The 20,242-nt window shown below is 41.2% G+C and overlaps 1 long non-coding RNA gene across 1 annotated transcript in view; it reads left to right on the top strand.

Annotated features, from left to right (window-relative positions):
- The window catches only part of LOC129634342 (uncharacterized), a 95,726-nt gene extending 80,939 nt beyond the window's left edge, over positions 1 to 14,787 (top strand). Inside the window, exon 2 of the long non-coding RNA XR_008705565.1 lies at positions 13,807 to 14,787. This is a non-coding gene — a long non-coding RNA (uncharacterized LOC129634342). The remainder of the gene's footprint in view (positions 1 to 13,806) is intronic.
- The last annotated feature ends 5,455 nt before the right edge of the window (positions 14,788 to 20,242 follow it).

Genomic DNA, 20,242 nt, shown 5'->3' with positions numbered 1-20,242 from the left:
CATTCTCTTGGCAGAATTCATTTAACCTTTGCCTATCCATAGGGCTTGTGGCTCAGCTGGTAAAGAATCTGCCTGCAACTCAGGAGACCTGGGTTCCATCCCTGCACTGGGAAGACCCTCTGGAGAAGGGAACAGCTACCAACTCCAGTATTCTGGCCTAGAGAATTCCATGGACTATACAGTCCATGGGTTCGCAAAGAGTCAGACAGGACTGAGTGACTTTCACTTTCACATCCATAAAGCAACTATGAATCTGTTAGTTAATCTCTATTAGACTCATTTACTAATCTGTAATATAAATGTAATATAACCTTATTACAGGGATATGGTAAAGGTTAAATGAAGAGAATGTGCCTGAAGTACTCTGCCCATATTTATATCCTACTTACTCTGACATCATGCTATATGCCTTCAATGCTCTCATCCCTTTACATGTGTGAACTCATTTAATCCTCCCAACAAGCTTATGATGTAGACGCTATTTTTGTCATCATAGTCATTTTACAGGTGAAGACACTGAGGCACAAGGAGATTAAATAACTTGTACAAATTCATACATGTATATAACCGGCGGCCATGGCTGGTCTGGCTCTTAAGCCCTCTGTCAGCGGCCATGCTATGCTGCCACACTAAGCATAGCACTCAGTGTGTTAAGGCTGCCACCTTGCCGCCCAAGTGGGTCTCGTCCTTTTTGTGGGCAAAATTATTTCATCTCCCTTTTTCATATGCAAGGAATAGCCCCTGAAACACTACAGGTAACTGTTAGCTTAATAAGTAAGAAAAAATTCTGTGAGATGGAAGAATAAAAAATTTTAAAGGGCAGCTATGGAAGGAAGAATCTACCCTCCTCAACAATTGGTTGGAAGTCATCCCCTCTCCAAGCACATGCAGGGGTCGTGTTTATGATTGAACTGGATGTTACTCAATGGTCGACTAATAATCTTAGGCAGTTAATATCTCAAAGAGCCCTTAAACCAAAATAAACTTGTTTCTGCCTATCTATATGGTAGCGTCTAGCTAATGTGATGAAACTCTTTATAAGAAAAAAACCTCAAGCTTTCTTTCTTTTTTTCTTTTTGGTGCCAGATTGGATAGTCTATTGATGTATAACCACTTAGAAGTGAAGTCTGCCCACCAGTGTCTGACCATGTGCTCTTAGCCAACCAGTTGTTTCCCTCTCAGTTTCTCCACTGTCCACAGCTGCTGGATAATGTTATTAATATCCCCAAACCAGGTCTGTTCCAGAATTAGCAGTCAGGAAACGGTGGCTATTATCAACGTGATTTCAAAAAGCCACTAAACTTTCTTCGAAAAATCTAATCCCTAAGACTTCTTTTCCTGTCTATATTTAACATTGATTTTTCTATTTTAAAGCCAAAGATCATATTCCATTTTGAAGTCTAACAAATTCTAATCTCTCAGAAGGTTCAAACAATATTATCATTCACTATGAGTTTGAGCCATCTTTCTTTCTACTTTGCTGACATTTGGGGTTGAATTAATTCCATTACTGCTGTGCATCTTTCCTCTCACAGCCGTTATCCACGCAGTTGAGAATTATGGACCACACAAATCAGGTCAATGAAAAGTTCTAATTGTGCTCAGCTGTCTTCTTTCTATACCTTCCTTTATAATGTGGTAACAACAGAGGTGATTGCAGCCACCATCCCAGAACAGTGGGGTGACCCCGACTCTTAACTGTTCACACGGTTAAAGGGCAAAGCTTCCCAGAATGTCCTTTGTCTCTTAAAATGAAGTTGCTTTAGAGCTTTCCTAAATAAAAGCCCACAGTGTATTATGTACTGTGTATTTCAGGCAAATAAAAATGTTTAAATCCACAGACTGAAAATGATCTTCACACATAAAATGAAATCTGATCAGTTTACAGCCCAACATGAATAGAACTCCCAAATTAGGCACTTCCAAATTCAGCACAGCAAACCCTGCCAGCCACCAAAGGAATGGGAGAAATCAAAGCCCTTCTAAATCTTCCTTCCATGACATATAAAAGATTCAGCAGAGTAGAGGTCAAAGAATATGAGGGGGGAAAGGTATAAAGGAAAAGAAAGATAGCTGATTTTTTTTTTTTTTTTAGTATGAAGGGATAGAACCTAATTATTCTTTTATGCAGAAAATCCCTTTGGCTGTACACATGAATAAGAGCACTCAAGGCAGCAACATTTTTCTTATAATTAGAAGAAATTATGATGTCTCTCTTGAAAGGCAGAATTTTCCTTATCATGAAAAACAGTGTTCTTTATCATCCTTACTTTTTATTAGAGCCTTCAAAATGAGGTTTTCTTGAGCCTCTTGAAATAAATCCATTCCACTTTGAACTGCCGGAACTAACTATTAAAACGTGGCCTGATTCATCCTGAGAAATGGCCATATGCACACTTGCCTGCAATCATAATGACTGCTAGGTGCATTATAAAGAACACTGGATTCCTCTCTCCCACAACCTGAACTGTGCCAAGATGGAAAATGTATGCATTACCCCTTTAAATAGGCTGGTGTGTCTCATCTTTACATTCATTTATTTATTTTTTTCAACATGTATTTCTTAAATGGCACTATGGGCAAAGCATTTGGTACAGGGCTGAATTTGCTGTGGCTGCTTGGAATTTAGCCTAAACAAAACACAGCACGTGAAAGATGATAATCATCAAGCCATGAAGGGAACTTTTTTTTTCCCGGATACAATTTGAAGGCCTTGGGAAGGTAACGGTACTCTTTAATTTCATACCAAACCTTCATGGGGAATAGACACACAGCTCCAAGTTGTTATCAGCAACCGAAGGAAATATTGACACCAGGGATGCAAAATCACAGTGCGGTAGCTGCTCTGCTTAGCTGTTCTTGCTGAGTTCTCAGGAGTGAGCCTTTTCCTAGGATGGCTTCCACACAGTCTGACTTAGAGGCTTGGTTTTTGGTACTTGGGCTCACTCTCTCCCTCATGAACACAGTGTGTGCAGGTCTCCCCAAGGTTGGTTTTGCCCACTCATCCTTTTATTATTTCCTTTATTATTTTTTCTTATATTTTTCATAATTCTCTTCCACTCTGTTTTTCACAAGCCTGAAGCACCTTTAGAGGGTTTGAAAAGGAGAGGAGAATAAATGAAAAACAATTCCAACACATGTGCCCCTATGAGTTGCAGTAAAGGACTGAGTTTGTCCCAGCATCTTAATATTAGCATTGAATTGTAGTTGCCTAGAATTATCAGCATTGAAGAAGGCAATAGCAACCCACTCCAGTACTCTTGCCTGGAAAATCCCATGGACGGAGGAGCCTGGTAGGCTGCAGTCCATGGGGTCGCTAAAAGTTGGGCACGACTGAGCTACTTCACTTTCACTTTTTACTTTCATGCATTGAAGAAGGAAATGGCAACCCACTCCAGTGTTCTTCCCTGGAGAATCCCAGGGACAGAGGAGCCTAATGGGCTGCCATCTATGGGGTCGCACAGAGTCGGACACAACTGAGGCGACACAGCAGCTGCAGAATTATCAGCATGCCTCCTTCTATTAGATAGCCTCCTTCCTTCAAGAACTTACTATATTCTATGTACTACTGTACCTTTAACCATCTGATCACCATAGTAGGTCTTTGGAAAGTAACTTACAATTGAAGAACTGATGTCTTTGGTGTCTTCCCTTATGTCCTCTACAAAAACTGTATTTGATTTATTTAAACTAAATATTTCTAGAACTCCAGTCATGTACAAGACACTGTGCTACACGCTCCAGGAAAAAAAAAAAAAAAAAAGAAAGCTGTCTTTAGAAAAGTCTAAAGGGAAAAATAAACTGTGCACTAACTGTAATAAAGATGAAAGTTTTGGCTTGGGGGCAGAGTTAGAACAAGAATTAGACTCAAGCATATTATGAGTCATTCTTCACTTTCCTGTGTGTGTAATTATGGGCACGTATGTAAAAGACAACATTAGTCAACTCCAAAGGAAACAAACATCTACCGTGAGTGCACCATAGCCCCATACACATGAGCTGTAAGTATGCAGTGAACAGCTTTTTCAGTTCAGAGGGAGAGATGGAGCGTGTTTGGCTGAGGGAAGGGCTTTTTGTTTTGTTTGTTTTGGCCACACTATGTGGCATCTTAGTTCCCAACTAAGGGATCGAACCTGTACCCCACCTCCCACTACCCACCTCCCCACCGTGCATTGCTAACAAGGAGTCTTAATCACTGGAGTGTCAGGGAATTCCTTTAAGGAGGTGTTATTTTAAATGATCCTGCAAGGATGAATGAAATGTCATTAAGATAGAAATGTAATCTTGCATATGGAGGAAAAAAAAAAAAACCTAGGGCCATCAGAAGTTTTGACACGCAGGGGAATGTAAGGAAGGGCTTAGTCCTTTGAGTTGTTAGCTTGGCCAGGAGACTGGAGTGGAAAATTGATAGGACTCTATCAAAGCTAGAATCCCAGAAGCTGTGCCACCACTGAACCTCAAGAAATGAATACTTCTTCCTAGATTTTCTGTAGAAGCCCCTGTGTGACACCAGCTGGTGGTTAAAACCTCAAATGGGTTTCTTTAGGAGGAAGGAGTTTGAGTCAGTTGTATATATGTCTTGCATTCTTCATAAATTGAGAAGTTTATGTTATATACCAAGTGCTAAATAATTATTTATTGACAGACTAGTGAGCCTTATAAATTATACTAAATATCAGCTACAAACTAAAAATAAGTTCAGAGCCTTCTCTGATATTTGCACATTAGCTCACAGAAACCAGAGCTTTGAAACTCCTTAGCAACCATACCAGACAGGAGCCTGATCAAAAATAAATTAGGTTCTTGGATCCAGTTCCAATATGTGTATGTTGGAGAGCTTCTTCACACAATAAGCAATTCTTGGACACTGGCAGAATGTCCGAGAATTCGACTCCAATTGTGACATTATCTACCTGGAAATAGCATCAGATTTCACAGGTTAAGGGCTCAGCTCTTACAAAACTGCCATCTCCCTCTCACCCAGCCTCCCTTCAGGTGGCAGTAAAAAGCCTAAATTTTACCTGTACTTCTGACCAACTGGCTGTAAATCAGAAGTTCCCATGACCCCCTTCTCAAATTAGATTAATTTGCTAATACAGCTCACATAACTCAGAAATATTTTCCTTACTGGATCACCAGTTTATTATAAGAGGATGTAACTCAGGAACAGTCAAATGGAAGAGATGCAGAAGGCAAGGCATGGCGAAAAGGCAGGGAGCTTCCATGCCCTCTTGAAGCATACCATTATTCCTATATCTCCTTGTGTTCATTGGGGCAGAAGCTCTTTGAACAGTGTCCATTTGGGTTGTTACAGATGCTTCCTTACATAGGTGGGATTGATTAAGTCGTTGGCAATTGGCAATCAGCTCAACCTCTAGCCCCTCTCCTCTCCCCAGATGTCAGAGGGTGGAACAAAAGTTCTAACCCTCACATCACATGCTTGGCTCCATTGGCAGCCAACCCCCAACTACTTTGGAAAGTAGGTGCTTTCCAAAAGTCTGTTCATTGATATAGCAAAAGATACTTTTATCACTCTCAACACTTAGAAAATCCCAAGGGTTTGGAGAGTTCTGTGACAGAAATGGGACAAAGGTCAAATATATATTTCTTATTATAAATCACAATACCACAATATAGTTTTAGAAAAGTTTGATATTTTTCCCAAGTTGCTTTTTATGTGCGATCTCTAGAAATGTGTTATTTTATTGTATTGTATAATTAAAAAAAAACTGGCATAGTTTAAGAATACATAGTATATTATCCTAGCAATTAACTACTTATCCTATTATTGATGTATGTGTTTATTCAAAACAGGCATATTGAATGCCAAATATGAGTCAGGCTTTAAAAAAGGTTGAGGTGATTATGAAGATAACTGAGATAGGATTCCCGCTTATAAAGCTTCACAATTTAGGATGCAGGGGGAAAAAAACAAACACAGTGGAAGGTTTTTACTAAGGAAACATCCATTGTTTCAACAAATACTGCCACTAACAGCATTGAAACTGGGTAATCCCTTATTTTTAACAATTGAAGGATCTGAGAATTCAAATTTTCTTTTAGACAAATATATTTGCCATTTAGTATTTTATCAAAACATTTATTGATTTTATAATAAGGAAAACAACAGCTGCATTTTTAAATTATAACATAATCACTGGACCTAAAGGATAAAAATTAACAATTTGGAAAGAAATATTTTAATAAAATGAACAATGAGAATACATGAAGAGACAAATAATTTTGTTTAAAAAAATTGCTTCTCTCAATAAATGTCCTAATTGAACACAAATGTATTATTGTTAAATCACAGAAAGAATTCAGAAAAAAAAGACTAATTTATATTGTGCTTCTTTTATAACAATTTGAAATAAATCCAGCCTATAATTGTTCTGATAATTTACTTTTAGAACTAGGTCACAGGATTTAAAGATCACTCTGGTGGGCTATATCTTCATGACTGCAAAGAATGAAAGTATCTTTAGAAATCACCAAATGATCATTTCATATACCTTCTCCCCATTTTTAATGATCTAAGTTCTTTATGTAGCCATATACTTAAACCAAATATGTACCTCATTTCTTTAATCCTTTTTTTTTTTTCAAAAATGTTTTTCAGATCTGATGCAAAATAAAAGGTATTTAACCCACAGGGTGAATTTCTGTTATAATTTCAGTGCAGGTAGAAGAATATTTGAAAATGCCAGTGTTTCTTGCTATCAATTCACATCCACAAGTTAGAGGTTTCTACAAAGGGTCTTTATAGTTCACCCTTTTGGACAAATGGCTGGATCATAAGGAGTTAACATAGTTTAAGACTTGAAAGAGAAAAATGTTCCTAGCAAAGAAAGGCTTACAGCAAAAGAATGAGTGCCAAGGGCGAAGCTGCTCTTTCTTGCTTCAGTGCTAGAGCTGCGTGATTCACAACTGCCAATCAGCTGATCTGAAAAGGATTTGTTCTTTACTGCATTTCTCCTTTATTGCTCCCACCCCTCTGGTCTGGTGTACATTGCCTCCAGCTAGGAGGGTTTAGAAATGGCTACTAAACAGACAACAAATGCTGTTCTCTGCATCAAAGGGCAGTGGACACTGTGGAGAGAAAGGGCTTTTGCTCACCCCCATTTCCTTTTCACATTTAGCCTTTGCCACTGCAATCCTGAAAACCTCAGGCCATTGCAAAAGGAGAAATTGCCTGTCAATTTCTAAAAAATTCAATACTGAGCTTTCACTGAAGATTTGGGGTGCTGAACTGGTTGCAGCTTCTGAAATACTAGCAGCAAAAAAATAAAAAATTTAAGTCTCCAGTAAACACATTTTAACAAACACTGTGGCCACTGCCTAACCTGGTCACCATTATATATAAAGTGAGGAAATTAGACATCACAATTTACAGTTGAAAACAAAGAGTCTTAGATGAAGGTGAGAGCCAGGTTCTGCAATTACCCCTGCATTGACGTTTGGAGCATCCTTACAAATGCTGGCCATGTTGTCACGACAAATGAGCATGTGAGTGCATGCATGAGCAACGTTAGTGGACATATAAAAATAGATTTATGTATAAATATTGCAGATGTATCTTTTAACCAGCATGGAGTAGTATCTTGGCAAATTTGATTAATGCCCCAGGGTTCTTTTTTCCCTTTGGTATATTCATGAAGCACCAGTTAAGAAGGTTGGAATTTATGTAGGTCTACTGGGGAGTAATTATCACTCAATGCATTAGCAGTGAAAAATCAGAGATCATTGCCAGCTTTCCTCACTTCCAAGGCAAGGCTAAACATTCCCTCAGATTGAGTCAAATGGTCTTTATTAATTTCTTGCACTAATTCACCAAGTGGCAATGCAGGAATAACTGGTTTCTGTTGCAGGTATTTCCATGCTGAGGAAAACACAGTTCTGAGAAGCTGTATTTTTGAACCATTCTAAACCAAAAATTTCTGTGTGCTCCAGACAGGCACACACACCCAGGGGATGTCTAGCTCGCAGGCTCTTGATAGGTGAAGGAGGTGTGGATTGGACCTGAGATGGGTTTGGTTTGCTGTTGTTGTTAGCTCTGAGCTGAAGTGCACAGATCCGATTAGATTATTGAGGCAGGCTGGAGGGAGTGAAGGCACCCCAGATGATGAACTCAGATGCATTGCTTAATTCCACCTCGAATCCCATACTGGTTCAGTTAGACACTGGAGCTTCTTTGCCAGCTGCAGTATCACCATCATCCCCTAGCGACAGGTCCAGTACTCCATCTCCCAGCAGAGCCCCCCAACACGCGCTAACGCAAACCCACCAGTCTGCTCCCTGCCTCTCCATTAATCCCACTGCTCCATATTAATTCAGCCTCCTAGGGAGTAGTGGGAGTGCGGGCCCATTAGGTGGTCAGTGGTACCGCAGACCACAGGCCATAGTGCAAAGAGTCAGATACCACTGAGCTTCGAGCCAGCCAAGCCTCAGCGTATCTGCCAACAATGGAGCAAGAGTCTACCTGGATGCAGCATCCATTGTTCTAATAAGAAATATATATATAGAATCACTTAACAGACCCAAGCCCCTAAATGTTATGTAATTTTGAGTTACAGACCCTTCATTTGTTAAGATACAGCATTGAGAAATCCAAGGAATACATCATTTTATGCTCCTGAAAGAATTTTCGTCTCCTGCCACCGTGAGGAGTATGTATAATGCCATTCAATTGTGGTTTTGTCACAAATGAACTGAATCCACGTGACTTAAGTGAACATGCACACGTGTATCTACCTAGAGAGATAAGAGAGTGAGAAGAGAAGGGATAGTGGGGGCGGGGTGCTGGAGAGGGCAGGCGCATGCGCTGTACAAAAGGAGGGGGTGGGGGGTGGGGGTGGTAACCAAAGGACTCACTGCAATGCAGTTTTACATAAAGGCCTGTAGGAGCAACCGGAATGTTATTAGACCATAAAAGCACATCAGGCTGATTTATGGTTTCTGATCAAGGTTTCTGTGAAAATTACTCTGCATCACCGGCTCAAGGTGACTGCTACCATTAATGTGTGGAAAATAAATGAGATGGGGACGCTGATAGCAGAGGAAGGGAAGGAAGCGCGAGGCAGTTTATACAGCACAGGTTCCCCATCTTGTTTTACAGTGCAGAGAAGCCTGTCATCAAAATGATTGCTGTGGGGCAGGAAAGGCAATTCTGGGTAATTAGATCTTATGGCGTGTAGCCGGTGCTTTCTTACAGCGAATGGATCAGGATGGTCGGGCGAATGCCTGCTCTCCGCATGCCATCTTTTCTATTTTCTGCTCATATTCAGAGAGTGTAGTTTAAATTTAGGAGGAGAAGTATGGCAATACTGTTTTCCTGACTCCATTTGACTCTAATAGTATTCATTCCCAGTCTACGGTTTTCCCGACTCTATTTGTTTCTAATAGTATTCATCTCTCCCCAATAAATAATCTTCCAAATTGGAGACTTTCCAAGAGAATTGATGTCTAGGAATATTTTATATGTCATCCGATGGCAACAAAAGAGTTCCACTGGCCTTTTCCATTCCTTCCCTGTTTATAATTCATCACTAAAACATTTTATATATGAAATGCCCTACTGCCTGTTTCAATATAAACAAATAGCATATACCCCAAGGTCTTCACATGAGATAGTTGCTGCAAAAGGTATAAAAGCTGTTTGCTTGCAAAACGCCCTGCTCTTCCTCCTTTTTCCCTTTGTTCTTTTAGTCATTGTGAACTCTGCCTGCCTGAGCATTTACTTGTATTTGGTGTCTTCATATTAGAGTTGGAAATGGCACTCTCTTCCAGGATTTTGACTCTACATGCAAGTAGACAGCCCTGCCTTTTGGCATGCTTGGATAAAACTGAGTAGATGAAAAGATTTTCAAATCTTTTTTTTTTTTTTTTTTTAAACTACACCCGTTTCTCTAGCTATCCTAAAACTTGCCCTCTGATGCTTCTGTCTATCATCCCCCATCTGGAACATGCCAGTGTCTGATGTTCCCAGCTGCTTTTGCTGTACTGATGGCCACTAAGAGGCATAGCTCCAAGGAAACCCACAGGCCTAGAAAACACTCAGCCCACTTAGCCAAGAAAGAACAGAGACCTGCATTTTCCCCTCGCCCTCTGTTTTTAAGTAAGGCTTTCACTTTAGTGACACATCTTACTCTTAGGTGCCCATGTCTGTGTGATAGCTGGGCTGGATTGAGACTTTCATCCCTGTACATACACACAGACACACACCCTGAAATACTGCCTCAAATACACATTGAGGATTGGTGCTGCTTACCCATGTTGTCAAGGATTCTGTTTCAAAAGCTCAAACACAGTCTCCAGATGATCCCCAAAATGCCCAGTACCCAAAAGGTTTAATTGAAGCAAGGGATTCTAATATCCGTACAGCATTTTAAAGTCTTCAGAAAAGCTTGCTTTCACACCATGCCTTTTTATCATCACCACAGTAGCAGGAGATCTCTAAGATGGTCATTAATGATTTCCGTCTTCGGAATGGAAAATGCAAGCTCAGAGGAGCCACTTGTTTTGCCTGAAATCATTTCGTTCACAGTAGTAGAGCCAACTCATTTTCTTTACCTTTCTCCAAGTAGGCTACTATAGTTATAAAAAACAAAAAAGAAAAAAATCATCCTGGGAGAAAACAGACTGCTATTCTTGTAGTGACTCAGCTATGAACAAGAGACAAGACACCAGACTAGACTCCTAGCTGCTTTGGTTCCCTTGATTTACTCAACTATGTGGAAACCCACTCTAGCCTGGAAAATTCCATGAGCAGAGGAGTCCGGCAGGCTAGAGTCCTCATGGGGTCTCAAAGAGTAGAACACAACTGAGCACGCGTGCCCATATGGACTAGAAATTGTCTATAGTATCTTCTAGAACTCTCCTTTTTCTATTTTCAATATCTTTCTCAGGAACCATACTATGTTGGGAAGAATATCCAGGCACTGTCAGCATCTTGGGAGAAAAAGAAAAGAACTGTCTTCCCAGTTACCCTTCCCATCTCCAATGCTTACCTCTGCGCACGCAAGCCCCATCAGCCCTCCCCACAACCATTCTGTTTGGAAGAGAAAATTTTGAGACAAGAGAGAAGCCAGCAATTCTTAGGAGCATTCTTAGGAACATATTAGTATCCTAAGATGCCTGCCTCATTTTAAGATTAAAGTTTAGCTCTGCAAATAATTACTAAAGTCCATATGGAGGAGAGGGCACATCCAGAGGCCCCAGAGGAACATGTGCCAAAGAAGAGCATCATCTGAGATGCTGCCAGATCGCTATTGCTTCATGGCAGTGGCACAAGCTGAACGAATCTAATACATCTCCCCTCATGTGGGGTCATCCCCTCATATGGAGTCATCCCCCCATTATGCAGCTTCATTTAATTTGGCTGATGCTACCTTTTACTGCAAATGATTCTACAGTTTGCTAGTTTCTTTAGCTTCAAAAGGATTATTTAGTTGACCTTCAGAAAGGTCCATTTGTAAACTCAAGGATAATGGCAGAATATTTGGAATTCAGCCACTTAAGAGTATATGGGAATATTGGGGGTGGGGAAGCCACATTCCTGCTTTAGAAAACAATTGTTTTGCTTGAGAGGTAAAAACTTGATTGATCATAGATCTTACCTTCTTCAAAAACATCTTTTCCAGAAAATTGTCCCTGTGATGACTATGTTGTTTACTGGATTTCTGTGGCCTATTCCCGCGATAAAACATGTCTGGGGTTTCAGTAACTGCAGTAGGCTTGGTGGAGAGTTTTGAGTTCCAGATGTGGTAAAATCCCATTCTCAATCCTGTCTTCCCTGACCAAAGCCCAACTCCCCAGGACCAAAGGGAAACTGAAACACGATTGAGAAAAAGGAGTATAAGTCCCACAGAAAATATTTAGGAGGCTCTCAGGATGTGACCCGGAGAAGGCAATGGCACCCCACTCCAGTACTCTTGCCTGGAAAATCCCATGGACAGAGGAGCCTGGTAGGCTGCAGTCCATGGGGTCGCTAGGAGTCTGACATGACTGAGCGACTTCACTTTCACTTTTCACTTTCATGCATTGGAGAAAGAAATGGCAACCCACTCCAGTGTTCTTGCCTGGAGAATCCCAGGGACAGGGGAGCCTGGTGGGCTGCCGTCTATGAGGTCGCACAGAGTCGGACACGACTGAAGTGACTTAGCATAGCATACCAGGATGTGACCACACTGACTAGGAGTCATAAAAAGGTTTAGGGAAGATATAGTGCCACACGAGTGGCTTAGCCCAGCGACCAACTGCTCTGAAGTCAACCAATTACCCTCAGGTTTGCTCCAGTGCATCAGAATCAATTGTTTTAGCTAATAATAATGAACACTGTATATCTGACTTCACACAAAAGGCACTAAAATCAACTGCAAGGCTGAGAGAACCACGGAAGTGTCCTGGGACACACGTGTATGTTTTAGAGGAACAAGTGAGTAGGAGGGAGATGGGGACCACCTTTCCTCCACATAAAACTTGAGCTGGCTCTTCTCCTTCGCCCCCAGACAAAAAGCAGTATAGCTAAACTGCTTAAGTCTCAGTTCTTCGTAATACATAAAGCAGACCTTATCTCCCTCCATTAAAAACCCTGCCTTTCCTTTCAGATAACCAGCAGAACTAAAATGCCACATTTTCTTTCCTCTAAGGAAACACATCATGGTAGGCGTGTTTAAATTTAGGGCGATGGATGGAAACAATTTGCCTCTCAGCCCTTGAAGCCCAAATCCTCAGGCCTGTGCATTTCCTGAGAGGATCGGTGCTTACACAATAGCCTCGTGTTTTGTCAGTTTTGCTGTAAAAATACCCAGCAATTTCTTTAAGTACTGCAATTTTGAAAATTTCCAGAAGACATCATCTAGTAGCCAATCAGACAGTAGAAGCGGGAAGAATGACAAAGCTCTTCAATAAACAGAACAGAGTCTCTCCAAACTTTACATGATAAATACAGTTGACCACAAGGAAGATTTCATTGTCCTTGTGTTCCCTACTTATTTAGTAAACTCTTAGAGAAAACTTTTCTAGCTACACTCTTCTAGCTCTTAGGTGTGCAAGAGAATGTATCTGAAGAAGCACCCTTGCCCACAGGGTATGAAGTAGTTGTTGCTACTAACCATTTTCAGGACAACCTATTGTGGCACGTTGTGAACATTAAAGTTTGTTTGGATTCAGAAATTAAACTTTTTCTTTCCTTCCCTTGTCGCAGCAGAATTTTGTTTAAAATGTAGTGTTTTTTGCCTTCAAGGAGAAGGAAATTATCTTCTGATTCACTTTGGTTACAAAGTCTCGGCACAATCTGTTGCAAACCAATGGTGAGGTATTATGGAAAAGGCAAAAAAGAAAGGATCAAAATACTTAAACAAAATATCTTAGACAAAAGCAGAGAGGAAAGGAGCTTCCTTGTCAACCTAGAAAGAGATTCTGCCTGGCTGAGGGAAAGGAAAAGAGAGAGAATGAGGAAGGGCTGTTATGATAGATCTAGAAAATCCAGGGTGGGTGCCTGAGTGGATGCCTGCTTTACAAGCATGACTGGTAGGGAGCATTTGTATCTTCCTGACAGACATGGTCTGGGCATCCAGAAGCTGTCTGGGAACTAGATCAACACAGCAGACCACTCAGCCATCCCATGCACCAACTGTCAGGCTGGAGTACTTTCTGTTATTTCTGGAGAGAATTTCTCTTTACTTCTAAGCAACAACTTGCCCAGAGATAGCCTAGCTGGGGTGATGCTCATCCAGGTCCACAGATACGTTGGGTCTCCACTAAAATAAATCTTTGAGAACCAACCCCTCTCCCCATTCTCCACAGGCACCACTAGGACCCTGATCACCTGAGGTTTCAAGACAAAGAAGCACAGGGTCATGACATACAGGAAGGCAGCAATGAGTGGACCCTGATCACCTGAGGTTTCAAGACAAAGAAGCACAGGGTCATGACATACAGGAAGGCAGCAATGAGTGGACCCTGATCACCTGAGGTTTCAAGACAAAGAAGCACGGGGTCATGACATACAGGAAGGCAGCAATGAGTGGACCCTGATCACCTGAGGTTTCAAGACAAAGAAGCACGGGGTCATGACATACAGGAAGGCAGCAATGAATGGACCCTGATCACCTGAGGTTTTAAGACAAAGAAGCACAGGGTCATGACATACAGGAAGGCAGCAATGAGTGGACCCTGATTACCTGAGGTTTCAAGACAAAGAAGCATGGGGTCATGACATACAGGAAGGCAGCAATGAGTGGAACCAAACGGAAATCTACTTGAGCCTAAGGCAGTGATCTCTCCTCTCAAGGAAAATAAGCTCTTGGATTTCACAAACAGTTCAGCCCATTTGTCAGGATACAAGAGCTAGCTGGGCTTTGAGAACAGGCAAGGTTTATTTGTTGTGCATGCCTCCATTGGAAACTCACTTATATGGAAAATTATATGACCCTATTAGGTGAAGCCATATAAAATCTTCAAGTGCTCCACCATTTTTAGTCTACTAAAATGGCAATTTTATGTTGTCTAACACAATCATAGACTCTGGGGGCTTGGGAAGCCAGTTAGCAATGGAATTTCTATATAAGACAACAGAATTTCTATATAAGACTTAGAAGTGTTATTTTGGTGGAGGGTGGAGACATGTAAGAAATTTACAGGGAAGCGTCATTTGCTTAGCACACACACTGTTTTTACTTAGTCCACACAACTGCTTGGAATGCTCCCCTCCTGCTCTTCTCACCTAGCCATCCTTGCCACTTGATCCCAGTCATTCCTTCTATCAAATACATAACTAAAAATATATATGTGTGTTTTGTTGTGTTTTTTTTTTAGATTTTGCTGTAGAGGCTTTATTTTTTTTCAGTTCACCTCTTCCTCTACCACAATGACTTTCATTATCACACCAAGATCTGAGATTCCCAAATCAACATATATGCTCCATGTTGCTCTTCAGTCTCTCAGTTGTGTCCGACTGCAACCCCATGGAATGCAGCATGCCAGGCTTCCCTGTCCTTCACTATGCCCTGGAGTTTGCTCAAACTCATGTCCTTTGAGTCAATGATGTCATCCAACCATCTCATCCTCTGTTGCTCCCTTTTCTTCCTGCCCTCAATCTTTCCCAGTATCAGGGTAGTTTCCAGTTAGTTGGTTCTGAGCATCAGGTGGCCGGACCATTGCTGCTTTAGCTTCAGCATCAGTCCTTCCAATGAATATCAAGGGTTGATTTCCTTTAGGGGAATGGATAGATGACTGGTTAGATCTTACTGTCCAAGAGTCTTCTCCAGCACTACAGTTCAAAAGCATCAGTTTTTCAGTGCTCAGACTTCTTTATGGTGCAGCTCTTACATCCATACATGACTACTGAAAAAACCAGAGCTTTGACTAAACAGACCTTTGTTGGCAAAGTGATGTCTCTGCTTCTAATATGCTGTCTAGGTTTGTCATGGCTTTTCTTCCAAGGAGCAAGCATCTTTTAATTTCATGGCTGCAGCAGTCACCATCTGCAGTGATTTTGGAGGCCACAAAAATAAAACCTGTCACTGTTTCCATTGTTTCCCCAACTATTTGCCATGAAGTGATGGGACCGGATGCCATGATCTAAGTTTTTTGAATGTTGAGTTTTAAGTCAGCTTTTTCACTGTCTTCTTTCACCTTCATTAAGAGGCTCTTTAGTTCCTCTTTGCTTTCTGCCATAAGGGTGGTGTCATCTGCATAGCTGAGGTTATTGATATTTCTCCCGGCAATCTTGATTCCAGCTTGTGCTTCATCCAACCCAGCGTTTCTCATGATGTACTCTGCATAGAAGTTAAATAAGCAGGGTGACAATATACAGCCTTATGTACTCCATTCCCAATTTTGAACCAGTCCATTGCTCTATGTCCGGTTCTAACTGTTGCTTCCTGACCTGCATACAGGTTTCTCAGGAGGCAGGTAAGGTGGTCTGGTATTCCCGTCTCTTTCAGAATTTTCCACAGTTTGTTGTGACCCACACAAAGTCTTTAGCATAGTCAATGAAACAGAAGTAGACGTTTTTTCTGGAATTCCCTTGGTTTTTCTATGATCCAACGGATGTTGACAATTTGATCTCTGGTTCCTCTGCCTTTTCCAAATCCAGCTTGTACATCTGAAAGTTCTCAGTTCATATTAACTGTTGGAGCCTAACTTGAATGATTTAGAGCATTACCTTGCTAGCATGTGAAATGAGTGCAATTGTGCAGTAAACATTCTTTGGCATTGCCCTTCTTTGGGATTGAAATGAGGCCTGCCCTTTCTTTCTCAAATATTCCTCCAAGCTTAAATATACTTACATATATATACATATATATTTATATGTATGTCACTAAGGTCAATATGTCCCATTCCAAACTCTCCAGTTTCTCACTTTATTCAAAGGAGAGTAGTTTAATTCAAGCTCCATTACATGGCTCCCAAGTTCATTTTTTCTGAGCTTGGCGTCTCCCACTGAGTGCTCTGACAGCTCAGATCACTCCTCTCCTAGTCACCCATGTGTGTGAACTTCATTCAGGTCACTTCCTCTCCCATCAGCCCCTGCGCCTTGTTACCAAGTCCTGAATCACTCTAATTTCACAAATCTCTCATTTCTTTTCAATAATTCAGCAATAGTAAGTGCTTTATATGTCCCATTCTCTCTCCTGACGATTCCTTTCTATCTCTTCCTTCCCCTAAATGCTGTCTGAGTTCAGGCCCATATTGCCTTCCCACAGTCTTGCTTCCTATTAGACCATCCCCTACATTGCTGCCAAATTAGTATTTTCATCATTTTTATATTTTATGAATCGAATCCAAGATGGATGACTCTTTAGCAAATAAGATGAAAAAAAAAGAAAGAAAAATGGAAACTGCCATGAGGCTGGTCACTGAAAGCAAGACAGAACCCCACAGATATGGAGAATATTATGGTGTCCATAGTTTTTCAAGAGAATGGCAGGCTTAGTCATGATTCAGGCATGGACAGAACCAGAATTTCCAGGAGGGAAAATTTTTGTTCTGGACATTACACCATGTTCAGGTGCTCTCATCTAGTGCTTTCTAGGAAATTAAAAATTTTTTTAGACAGAGGGCATTACATTCACTGATTAATGCTTTAAGGGGCCTATCATGATTTATATAAAACAGGCCTCAGTCAAGGTTTATCTAATTTATTGAATTATCTAATTATATATTAAGTTGTGTAGATCAAGTATGGAGCATTCCCTAGGCTGAATATACATGTTCTGCCATTCATGTTTGCATTCAAATATCAAAGCTCCAAATATAAAAGCCTCACCTCTTGAATATTTGTAGAATTCTCTTACACCATTATTTCTGAGAGTCTCCAACAGTGCCGACAAATGTCTGTGAATCTGTCGTGATGGTCACTGCATGCAACTGCTTCCTGGTAAATATCATGCAGCCTAGGCACCACCATCCTACTAAGGAGCCCTTCAAGGCTGGAATTCTATTCCTAATTCAATTGCTGCCACTGCCATAATTGGGAGATCACAACTCCTTCTCATTGGTTTTTGAAGTGGGAAGGAGAAACTTTCTTCTGCATCATGCTTAACTAATGGAAGTGAAGGCAGGGTGGGCATGAGCCCTTTAATTAGAATACAGAATCACAAAGTTTTATAGCAGCCATCAACAACTTTCACTCACCATCACAGTTAGTAAGACCATGGCTTGGCAGTCCAGGTTCTGTTAGTCCCACAGACATGCTACTTATATCTAGCCATCTAGCCTTGCTACTGCTTTTTTGGTACCTGATTGCCTAAGACTTAGCACCATTGCTGCGCTTCCCTGGTGGCTCAGAGAGTAAAGCATCTGCCTGCTTTACTCTCCTTTCTTAAATGCAGGAGACCTGGGTTTGATCCCTGGGTCGGGAAGATCCCCTGAAGAAGGAAATGGCAAACACTCCAGTACTCTTGCCTGGAAAATCCCATGGATGGAGAAGCCTGGTAGGCTATAGTCCATGGAGTCACAAAGAGTCAGACATGACTGAGTGGCTTCACTTTCTCTCTTAGCACCATGGCTGCTGTCAACTATTCCCTCCAGCATTAGCCCTCATCACAGCCACAACCACGGTGGCTGCAGCTGGGGAACCAATGACACCACAAACATTGCTACTAGTGTTGCTGACTCGCTGTGATCATTTGAGTAAAAAAAGTGCTACTTGATCAAACTGCCTATTTTACATTGTTATGAAGCTCTCCACTCATTCACTTGGGCAAAGGTAATACAGTAAGAAACCTTGTTAATATTATTTTATGTTCCCTTAAAATGTGTCCCCAGCAAAGTTGTCTGAAATCCATTCAGCTTTTTTGATTAGTGTGTGCAGGTAGCTACATTCAGGTCTTCCCCCACTCCATCCCTACCTCTCACCCACCCCATGTATGGCTGGATTAGAATGAGTTCTGGTGACAGGCATATAGCTATATGAGAATCAGTACTGCCTTTCTCCCTTCTGCCCACTCTGTTCAGTTCAGTTCAGTCACTCAGTCATGTCCAACTCTTTGCGACCCCATGAACCGCAGAACACCAGGCCTCCCTGTCCATCACCAACTCCTGGAGTTTACCCAAACTCATGTCCATTGAGTCGGCGATGCCATCCAACCATCTCATCCTCTGTCATCCCTTCTCCTCCTGCCCTCAATCTTTCCCAGCATCAGAGTCTTTCCCAATGAGTCAACTCTTTGCATGAGGTGGCCAAAGTACTGGAGTTTCAGCTTCAGCATCATTCCTTCCAAAGAACACCCAGGGCCGATCTCCTTCAGAATGGACTGGTTGGATCTCCTTGCAGTCCAAGGGACTCTCAAGAGCTTTCTCCAACACCACAGTTCAAAAGCATCAATTCTTCAGCACTCAGCTTTCTTCACAGTCCAACTCTCACATCCATACATGACCACTGGAAAAACCATAGCCTTGACTAGATAGACCTTTGTCGGCAAAGTAATGTCTCTGCTTTTGAATATGCTAAGTTGGTCATAACTTTCCTTCCAAGGAGTAAGCGTCTTTTAATTTCATGGCTGCAATAACCATATGAAGTGATTTTGGAGCCCAGAAAAATAAAGTCACCCACTGTTTCCACTGTATTCCCATGTATTTCCACTGTATTCCCATGGGAAATAGATGTGGAATACATCTATTTCCCATGAAGTGATGGGACTGGACGCCATGATCTTAGTTTTCTGAATGTTGAGCTTTAAGCCAACTTTTTCACTCTCCTCTTTCACCTTCATCAAGAGGCTTTTTAGTTCCTCTTCCCTTTCTGCCATAAGGGTGGTGTCATCTGCATATTTGAGGTTATTGATATTTCTCCCAGCAATCTGGATTCCAGCTTGTGCTTCTTCCAGCCCAGCGTTTCTCATGATGTATGAGAAACATCATGGCTCACTATTTCAGATGTCTTTTGTCATGAAATCTCTCTCAGGGTTCCTATTTTCTTTCCTGAAAAGGACTCCGTTAGAGTTACAGTGGTCCACTCGATATGTGACTATATCCTTGAACCTCATTGGGGCTCAGGTCAAAGTATTTTATCTACTGAGATCTCCCATCCCAATATAAATTAGTGAATGCAAGCGATATGGGGCACATGATGTGGCATTTGAGCCCTTTATCCTGACCATACCAGACATCTCTATTCACTGCATATCAAAAATTACTTTTAAAGTTTTCTAAAGTCTTTGGAGAAGACCAAGGAATTAAAAAATTGGACCATTACCATGCTTAGCTATTTAGAATAGTTCTTGTCAGTACATTTGCATGCGATATTAATAACTACCTAAGACTCAGGGCTATACCACCCAAAGAAGAGTAAACAGTGCAGAGCACTCAGAACTGATAAAAGTGCCTGTTCATAGTAGCCAGACTGGACACACACTTCCAACAGCAAGTGATGTAAAATTCACAACTGCCTTCCAGTCAAAGCCTATGAAACAGGTGAAGAAACATTAAAGTATGACCCATAATGAAGAGAACATTCATCAAAAGAAATGGGCAGAATTGGTACATATGTTGAAATTAGCAGAGGGCATTGAAACGTTATTATGACTGCAGTTCACATGTCCAGAAAGTTAAATAGAGATATGAAAGCTATAAAAAAGGATTCAAACAAAACTTCAGGTGAAACCTTTAACATCTGAGGTAGAAATTACATGGGGTGGGACTGGTGGAAGTTTAGACGTTGCCGAAGAGAAGACTGAAAGATCAATTATCTCGAACACGTACCAGTAGAACTAATTCAAAATAAAACACAATCAAT

This window comes from Bubalus kerabau, chromosome 19, assembly GCF_029407905.1.
Source record: "Bubalus kerabau isolate K-KA32 ecotype Philippines breed swamp buffalo chromosome 19, PCC_UOA_SB_1v2, whole genome shotgun sequence".
NCBI classification, from domain to species: domain Eukaryota; kingdom Metazoa; phylum Chordata; class Mammalia; order Artiodactyla; family Bovidae; genus Bubalus; species Bubalus kerabau.
The sequence above is the reverse complement of the archived record's forward strand: the minus strand, read 5'-3'. Positions and strand labels throughout refer to the sequence as shown.